General features: G+C 47.8%; 1 long non-coding RNA gene across 1 annotated transcript; it reads left to right on the forward strand.

Moving 5' to 3' along the window:
• The first annotated feature begins 1,212 nt into the window (after positions 1-1,212).
• LOC116653221 lies at positions 1,213-2,536 on the forward strand. The gene is made up of 2 exons (XR_004306737.1): positions 1,213-1,301; positions 1,851-2,536. It is a non-coding gene; the product is annotated as an uncharacterized LOC116653221 (long non-coding RNA).
• Positions 2,537-9,871: the final 7,335 nt, after the last annotated feature.

The following is a 9,871-nucleotide window of genomic DNA, read 5'->3' on the forward strand; positions in this document are numbered from 1 at the left end:
GCTGTAGGTGCTTGTTTTAGCAGAGGGAGCTCTATTGTTCCTGCAAATAGGAGATGCCAGGAATAATGACACAGGTTGTATCCATCCATTAAAGCTTCATGCTGCTGACATCCAACCACATGGGCAGAACAGCCCAAGTTAAAGAGCCTTTTTTCCACTGCACTGAGTCTGGGGGAGGCACCAAATACCCTTGCAATATTGAGGAGAAATCGGGAAAGCTGCTGAAATAGGGTATTGTAGGGGGGATACTGACCATGCCATGACCTCGCAGCCAGACAAATTCCACGCTCTGAGCTTGCTGTTAATGACCAACCTGGACAACCCAGCAGTGCAGCTCTTAGAGCACACGTGTTGTTTTCACAGGAAAGCTGGCTTTGGATGGCAGCTCGTGGGTCACTGTGCTCTGCATTTGTTCCCTCGATGCCGAGAGACACATTGACAGCAGGCATTCTTTCTGACTAGTCTCTAAAACTGCCAAACAATGTTTTTTCCACCGTTCATTAACCAAAGGCTTCAATTTTGTGGGTGTTGAAAAGTTAGTTATGGCCCGGTCAGAAGGAACATGACATTAAGGTGATTTTGTATCTGTGCAAAGGTCGAACACTACAATTACTGGGTTTGGGGTTGTTTTGTTCTTGGGTTTGGTTTTGTTTGTTTTTTTTGTTTTTTGTTTTTTGTTTGTTTGCTTGATTTTAATGGAATATTGGCTCTCCAGAGAGAAATCGGTTTACGTTGGTGTTTTTAGATGGGGAATGCTCTGGATAAGGCTCTTGAAGGCAATTCTGAGGGCAGGTGGGTAGCTTGAAGGCACCCTAAAACCTACTGGGTAAAATAGAAAAGAAGCAGATAGTCAGAAAAAGCCTGCATGTGGGTGGTGTGATTCCAGAACATGAGCTCACAGAGCAAATCACTCCCATACCTGATGGGCAGAGCCGGAGCATCCCCACTATGCACGCATCAGAGTCATCTTCTAAGGGCGGGGGGCTGCGTTGGGTCACGGTAAGGTCCCTAATGCAAAGCAAGCCCCAGTAGGAAGGACACAACCTTCCTTCAGGGCTCAAGGAGACCCTGATTTGTACAGAGAGGGATGTGAGGAGTGAGCGGGTCCGGGATGCGGGTCCGGAACGCAACGGAGCCGCTGGGGGGAGCGCGAGGTCTGAGAGAGAGATGGAATCTGGAATCGACTGTTTTCACCTGGAATCCTACAGCTGGGAAAGGTTTGCGCCGCGGTACCGGTGTGATGGCAGCACCTGGCAAACACTGCTGGTGGGATGCACATTAACACAGTGCTATGTCTGGCGGTAAGGAAAAGATATGCGGGAGTCTTCAGACTTACTGTCATTTCCCTGGGGGTATTGAAAATGTTGAGGGATAAAGGAAAGGAAACAGGGGAAAGGGAAAAAAAAATGAAGGAAAAAGGGGAGGAGGTGGGAGGGAAGAAGGGAAAAGAAAGGGAAAAAAAAGGAAAGAGGTGAAAAGGGGGGGGGGGAAGGGAAGGGAAGGGAAGGGAAGGGAAGGGAAGGGAAGGGAACTTTAACACCCTCTGCCCTGTGGAAGGGCTGGCTCTGTATGTGCCACATGGAGTTCTCCATCCCCCTTCCTCCCACCAGGAGCTAGCAAGGTACTTGACCTACAAAGCCAACTGATTATCCAAATCTCACCCACTATTTGCTGGTCACTCCAGGTACCTAAATGGCTTTTACAACCAGTCTCCTAGATGCTTAGCTGTTTTCTGCCCAAAATGTGCTTTGAACATGTGAATAGTTTGCTGGCTGAAAGCCTTCTTCTAGGTCCCAGCAAAGTATTCCATCCCTGGACCATTTGTATCTCCCCACTGCTTTTTCCTTCAGTGCCTCTGCACATCCTCAGACTGGATCTGGGCTAAAGCAGAGCCTGCAAGGCCCTTCTGAAGGAACTCCACAGGATTTGCAAGCAGCCTCACCTGTCAATGAGCCAGCAAGGGATTCATCACAGTATCTCTGTGAGGAATGCTGCATGGGAAGAAGATCCACGCCTGTCACTGCAGATGTGCTCCAGATGTTGCATCTCACTACTGTTAGCTCGGGATGCCACTTTCCCTTGTTGTGCTAGCAAAGTGCACAGAAACCCTAACCTGCTCCAGTAGCCTCGCACTACCACTGTGTGCGGCACCGCTCGCCGTTATTAGTATGGCAAATGGAACAATATTGATTCAGAGGATTTGTGGTTTACCAACATCATTTCCCTGTTAGCATTCACACCAATGCCTGACTCATGAATACACATGAAGGCCCAAACAGTTTAAAGCATGTGAACATGTGAGAGCTGTTACTTTCTGTTGGCCCCACTGCTCCCATGGGGCCACATCCAGCACCCACTGGGCCGTTTGTGCTACCTGGATCATGGCCACCAAACCCTTGATTTTGGAGGCCTCTATCTGCCTTTGTAGCCCAGGTTTTGCAGGATCTCCTTTATCTCAGCATGTGGTTGGAGAGTAACAGGCTGCCTGGCTCTTGACAAGTCATCTATGAAATATAGATTGTGCTTTCACATGCCATTGTCTGCTGGATTATTCTTTTTTGGAGGAACAAAAGACTCCCATTCACAAGCTCCAGCATGTCAACGTTAAGGCTTCAAGATATTTCCCCTTTGCTTCAATGAATGAGGGACTATCCTTCTAATAGCCCCAGTTAAGTACAACCCTGATATAACATGGTCATTACGAGTTCCTTGGAAAAATTCCCCATCAGTACAGTTCTGGTGCAGGAATGGCCATGGTTCTCCCCTTTGATTTGCCTTCTTTTGTGTCGCTGGCTGGATTGGGAATAGCAGCATGAGAATAACAGAGAAGGAGAGGCTTGCCCTGTGAAAGCTCCATCCAGCACTGCTGGGAGCCCTCCCTCACAGCCTGTTGCTCCTGATGTTTTAACAAGAGGCCCCACAAATATTTAACTCCAGCAAAGGGAGAAAACCCGGTTGTAGAAGGGTGGGATGGATATGTTTGCTGAGAAGAGAGGGTGAAAGACTGTGGAATTTATTGATTGGATTCCCGTTGAAACACAAATGCTTTCTCATAACCCAGGAGTAGATAATGGCTTGGCAAACACGTATGTGCTGAGTGCACTTGGTGGGAGGTATTCATGTTTTGTCCCAGGGAATCACAGGCAGAGGGGATGCAAAGACCGTGGCCCACTCCCCAGGGATGCCCAAGTGAGAAGGGGTGGGCACATTCCTGAGGCCTCACTGCTCTGGGTGAGTGTCCCAGGTCACCCCTGTCCTCAACCTCCTCCTGCTAGTTGAGTGTTGCCTTTCCCACTTTCCCTATTCTTTCCTTTCTACGTCACTCCCTGGGACAGTTCCCAGTTTGTTTCCCATTTTCCATTGGCTTGAAAACACCAGAATTCCTATGAACCATTAACAAGAGTGGATAATGGCAGGACAAGGGGAAACGGTTTTAAATTGAGGGAGGGAAGATTTAGGTTGGATATCAGGGGGAAGTTCTTTACCAAGAGAGTGATGAGGTGCTGGAACAGCTGCCCAGTGAGGCTATGGATGCCCCATCCATCCCTGGAGGTATTCAAGGCCAGGTTGGATGGGGCCTTGGGCAGCCTGGTGTGGGATAAAATGTGGAGGTTGGTGGCCCTGCCTGGGGGGGGCGGGGATTTGGAGCTTCATGATCCTTGAGGTCCCTTCCAACCTAACCTATTCTATGATTCTATGATTCTATGATGAACCCCATACATTAAGGATGTTGGGTAGAGTTTGGCTCATCCAAGCTCCTGGATGCCTTCTGACCAGCTTCAGACTTTTGGAGGCCTAAGGATGAAGGCAAAGTGCATCTCTGTCTCATTCCACTCTCAAATCCACACATTCACATGCACCTGCACCAGACTGGCACCAGAGCTGCACAAGTATGAGGGAGCAGGAGGGAAACCTAGGGCTGGCCTGCAGGAACCCAGTGCTGACCCCAAATCCAGGTATCCATGGTCATTTTGTGCTACCCCCCTCTGCATCCCTGTCCCTTGTGTCTCTTGGGGTAGGAGGATAGAGAAAAAGCAAAGCCACCATTAAGGTTTTGTCCCAACCTGATGGAGGATGCACAGAGCAGCTCGGGAACCCTCTGAGGAGGGCTTGCTGTCCCACCATGCCCCCATCTGCCTGTTGGCTGGCACCTTGCCCTGTCCCTCCTCTTTCATTTCTTGCCTCAGTTTCCAAGACCTTTGGGTACTGTGCTGTTGATATAACATCACTTTATGTGCTGCTGTGATACGTATAGTATCGACCTTACCCCATAAGCACATAAGCCTCCTGTTCTTCTTTTTGTCATCCTTCTAAAAGGATTATTTCAAAGCCAGTCCTGACAATTGCACATCCCCCAAGGGAGCAAGCAACACAGGGCATGTGTTACACAACAGCTGATGGCAGAGCTAGGAGCTTCACCCTTCCCAAGGGACCTCTCCCAGTTTTGGGGACTTCTGGGGACTCCTTGGGGCCAAGCACTCTTTGGTGCCATCTGATATCCATAGGAACTCTCTGCTCCTCAGCTCAAGCCCTGTAGGTTCTTCACCCCAGGAAAGACACTGTAGAGCACTGGGGGCACATCTTGCTGGTAAGTGTCCCCCAAAACTATGAGGCACCTCTGCTGCTGCCAGCACAGGGAAGGAAAATAGAGATGATTTCATAAAAGTCAGGCCTGTTTAACTTCAGAGCATTTAAGTCAGCGAAAATGCATCAGACAATTATATTGCACTTAATACTAGGATAATGGAACAATGAAAGATGTGTGTTTGCATTTTGTAAAATTAAACTGTATGCAGTTATTTATCTTTTACCTTAATTGTTTGAGCTTGTTTCTAATGTAAACTGTTGTAATTTTAAATAAATATAATAGAAAAAACTTTCCAAGGTATCGGAAATCCAGAGTAAATTTACTTTGCAAATAGACTTTGCTAGGTATGTTTTATGCGGAGGATCTGAACCTGTCACTTTCATTCAGAAATGTTTGGGATATTTGGGCACTGGGCTGCTCATCCTGGGGCTGCAGGGCAGATTTGGGGAAGGCAGCACAGAGGGATGCTGCACAGCTTGGTGTTTCAGCAGAACTCTTGTCTTGGTGACCTCTGTATTGCTCTTTTCCAGGAGGTGGTTTTGCACATCCATATAGGATGGAGGCGTGGCAATGCTTTCTTTACAGAGTTTGGCTGGCTGAGAGCATGGGATTCCAGGCCTTTCATCTTCCATTGCACCAAAGCCAAGCATTAATGGCTCCTAAAACATGCCCCAGCATGTCTTAGTGATGCCACCAGGTATCCAAGCGCTCCTTTTGGCTTGAGCCATTGCTTCAGGACTCCCCTCACCAAGCAGTAATGCTAGGAAAACTTTTCAATGAGGTCTATCATCATGCCATGTAAAATCTCAATTATCTCTACTGGGAAAATACAGTTACTGCTTTGTTGCTCTTTGAGGAGTTTTTGAGATGATCTCTGTTAAGCCCAAGATGTTGATTAAGGAGGTGAATTCAACTGTTGACTTAGCCCTAAGGGGTTGTTATAAATGTGTCTATTTGTTTTTCCAGTACTGCTAGGGAAGATTCCAACAAAGGAAACGCGCTGGGTTGAAAGGTAACTCCAGTGATTAATGACATATACATTCAGCATGACGTCTTTATCAAGGGGTGGTCGTATTGATTTTGAAGTTGAGCAACCTGGGAAGTGGAAAAGAGGCCATAGAAGTGAAAGCCACCCGGTGACAATTAATTAATTGCCCAAACAAAAGCAACAGCCCACCTCACATACCTGGAATTGGGCCGGCAGCCCCATCTCACTGGATTCTTGTGGTGCCTCCGTAAATCATGACAGATGGATGTGCCTTTCATAGCGTGCAGCAAGAACAAAAAAAGGTAAAATAGGAATGCTGGGGTTGGTTTGGGCTTGTTAGCTGCCTATGCCAAGAGAATTTTTTGGATGACTATTGCCCTTTTGACAAAGGGAATTCATCAGAGGGAGTTGAAGCTGGGTCAGGGTGCCAGCAGATGTGCCCATGGGTTGACCTGTGCCAGACAGCAGCAGGGTTTTCAGCTGAGTTCACAGCCCTGGCTTGTGGCCAGACAGCACGCAATGAGCAGGGGCAATTCTGGAACCTGGACCCACAGAGCCTTGCAGAGCCCTGGGGTGGTCCATGAGGGTTTGGGGTGCATTGCCTGCTGCACCCCAACAGGGCACCACTGCTGGCTGGGTGTCAGCATGCCCTTGGCTTTGTTGGTAACCACTTGCATGAAGCAGAGTGGATGGCAACAAGAAGAGAAAACACCCTTGAATACCAGCTTGCAGGGAAAAGGTAAAGTCTGCCCAAGTTGGAGCCCCATTATCTCTAATGTGGCATAAAAATATCCAAAGCCCATCAGAAACTTCCCTTGTTGAGTTGAGGTGCTGCTCCCAGGCTGCCTCACCTCATCTGGGTGGCAAGTGGGGGAAATGGAGAGAGGAAGAAACTGATGTTTCTCCGTGGCACAGGGAAATGGGGCAAGCAGCCAAAAGGCAGTGGAGGAGCAGCCCAAACAATCCAGATGCTCGTTTTTTCTGCTACTCTCCTGTGCTTTCAGCTCCTTTAGATGGCACCATCCTCCTGCACTGGCGCTGAGCCGGAGCCCACGTCAATTAGTATTCAGGGCGCAAAAAGAGGAAAATTCCTTCATTACTCAGCGGCCGGCAGCACTGCTGTAATTGAGGAGGTGTCAGCGACTCCATTAGCAGCCTAGCTCATGGCGCAGGGATGGTTCCTGCCCAAAGCCCAGCTAGACAAATCCCTTTGTTGGGACAGCACTGCCATGAGGCATAATGGTTCAGGAAGGGCCTTCGGACTGCTCCTGGCTTTTGGAGGTCAGTGCAATGTGTCAAGGCCAGTGGGATGCACAGGGCTACATCTGGCTCAACAGACACCAAATTTCATCATTCAGCACCTTTACTGTATCCTTCCACCCACAGTGTCCCCAAGGGTGTCCCCAGTATCGCATCCCCTCCTGTCCCATCCCTGACACCCAGGAGGTGCTGGGTGTACACACCAGCACAGCAGCCCCACAGCATCCACCCAGCCCTTGGCTTCAACAACCATGGGTGATGCAGGGCGAGGTTTGAATGGAGTGATGCCCTGGATGCCTGCTTCATTTGGGCCAGAAATCCTGGATTCAGCCCCAATAAGGTAAGAACAGGCTATGCAGACCAGCTGAGTGCTGGTCCTATGTGTCAGAGAGGTTCCATCTCCTCCCTCCTCTGCAATACAGACTGTACCCTCAGCTAATTCTGGGCTGCTCTGAAACAAAGCACCAGCGGGGAATTTCATGGGGTCAGCCCAAATCCCTTGTTCTTCCAGCCCGCCCCCAGCCCCCAGGAGCTGCAGCCTTGTTCAGGCTTTTAGAAGTGCAAATAATCTCTATTAATGGGGAAAGAGATCAAGTGGTTGTGGCAGGAGCTCTCCCAATACCGCCGTTGAGATTGTGTTGCCAGTTCCTCGGTGGGCATCCATCCCCAGGGGAAGATCTGTGGGGTTTTTTTATGGGTTCTGCTTTACTGTTCTACCTTTTTGTGCTACCTACTGCCAGTGGGTGAGGTTGGTAATCGTTGCACTGGGACACCAGTTCCATCTCCATTTCTAACCCATGGATTTTTGACTTTGTGTGGCTGTGATTAAATGAACTTTACGGAGCAGAAAAGAGATTCTAAAAGAACTTTGGGCCATGTAAAGAATTGCAAAATGTTACTCTTCTAAAGCACAAATCATCCCAAAACACACAGCGTGAAGTTCGGAATCAGGTGACTATGGTGCATCATCTGCTTGCTGCATCATATTCGCATCTATTCCCTGTAAGACCAAAGGGTACATGCAGGGAGCATAGTTTCTGCATCCCAGCCCTGGAAATCCAGTTTCTAGGAAGCCCCGGTGAGCTTAAAACCACACACATTCCCGATAGCAAATAGCCCACGCCATGGATAACCCCACCAATGCAACAGCGCTGTCTCTCCCTATCTCTCCACCTTTTGTCTCCTAGCCTTTGTCCCTGCCTGTCCCCAGCTCCTCTAGCTCACACTCACCCACGTCCCCAGTGTGGGCACAAACCAGCCCATCCAGCACCAGCATCACCTGCCTTAGAGACCAGCTCCAAATCGCTGCAGCAGCCGCTTTATTTCTTTGCCTGGAAAAATAGATTATCGCTCATGCTTCCCCATGCTGCTCTTTGGGCACTGGTTCCAATTACTTTCTTATTTATTTGTTCAGTAATTTTCACTCTGTCTCCTTGTTAAATAAGCAAAGCCATTCATTAAGTACCACGCTGCCGATTCTCACCCCGCATTAAGCATCGCTTGTCTTCCGGAGGGGGAGAAAACCTTCATTCTTCCCTACATTTATTTATTTTTTTGGAGGAGAAGGAAAAAAATATAGTGTAAGAGCCTGGAGAGGTGCGTGGAAGAATGACAGCCAGAGGATTCCAAGCTGTTAGCTGACAACCCGCAGTGCTTTGACATCGTTCTCAGATGCTCCCCGTGTGCCTCCAATAGGCAGCGAGTCACCCACAGTGATTTAGGAAGCGGTCCCTGCCGAGATGTGATTCTCTTTCACTCCACAAAGAGGGGGAGATTTTCATTTTGGAGTCGATGGGGACAATTTTGTCTCGGCGACCCTGCTGTCTCACCCTGTTTGCTGAGTTACGCCGGGTTTGCTGACAACTTCTACTTGAGTAAATTGTATTTAGACAACAATATATTTCATTCAGGTCTTTTGCAATGTCTGGACCAAGGTCAGTTTTATATTCTAGTGAAATCATAAAGTGACACTTGAGATAAACAGAATGTTTACTCTCTCCATGTGAGCCGTAGCTGATATGTAAATTTATCCTTATTCTTTCATCAAATTTGCATTTACCCTCTTAGTCAAACACTACAGGGTTCCAAATCAAACAGCTTTAATGGTGGTCAACTCTTTATGACCGATTGCCATATCAGAGAGAAAGAAACAGCAATTTAGATTAAAATGAAAAGAGTAACACAACATAACAAGCGTCATCCAGTCGGCAATAATTGGATAAACTTTTCATACAAGTGAATGTGTTTTGATGCTTGGCTGCCTGGAAAGCAATCGCCGTATTCTTCTGCTTTTATTATGCTCCCTTTATCTGCTACAAACAGACCGTACTCACCTGTCATTATTTTTTCTTTCTGATCAAACAAGCCAAGTGCCACTAAACAAATTCTGTGTTGGTTTTTTTTTTTTTGGTTTTTTTTTTTGTTGTTGTTGTTGTTCTTGTTTTTTTTCTTTTTCTTTTTTTAATTAACATAAAAGAAGGGGACCTGATTCACGGAGACAGATGATCGCTGCTTCTTCTATCTTTAATGCTCAGGTCACGATGGAATAAAATGGTTAGGCATGAAAGTGGCAATAGGAAATGCAAAGGTAGGTTTGTAGGTTGAGTTGATTTTTGAGGAAGGGTTGCCATGAATTGTTCCCAGGTGCTGCTCAGCACAAATCTGGATTGCACTGCAAGGATGGGAAGGAACTGAAAGACCCTTGGGGCAGTTCTGCAAAGTATGACTGCACTTGGACAGCAGTTCACATGGGGGACCCAGGAATGGATGCTTTCCCCAAGAACTGGAAAGGGAGCTGTCTTAGCATCCAAGCTGCTGCCTGAGTTTTGTGAGTGGAGCAGAAGGTGCTGAGCTGGGATCTCACAATTCATTTCACATGTGCAGTGGTATGCTTGAGAGGAGGAGGTTAACTCTTCTCTGAAGTCTAAACCCCAAACCAAAGCTAACATTTTGGGGGATCCTCTGCAGAATTAAGTAAGAGGGAGGGGGAAAGGAAGGAGGGAGGGAGGGAAGGAGGAAGGAAGGTAGGGAAGGAA

Source organism: Coturnix japonica, chromosome 3 (assembly GCF_001577835.2).
Source record: "Coturnix japonica isolate 7356 chromosome 3, Coturnix japonica 2.1, whole genome shotgun sequence".
Taxonomy (NCBI): Eukaryota; Metazoa; Chordata; class Aves; order Galliformes; family Phasianidae; genus Coturnix; species Coturnix japonica.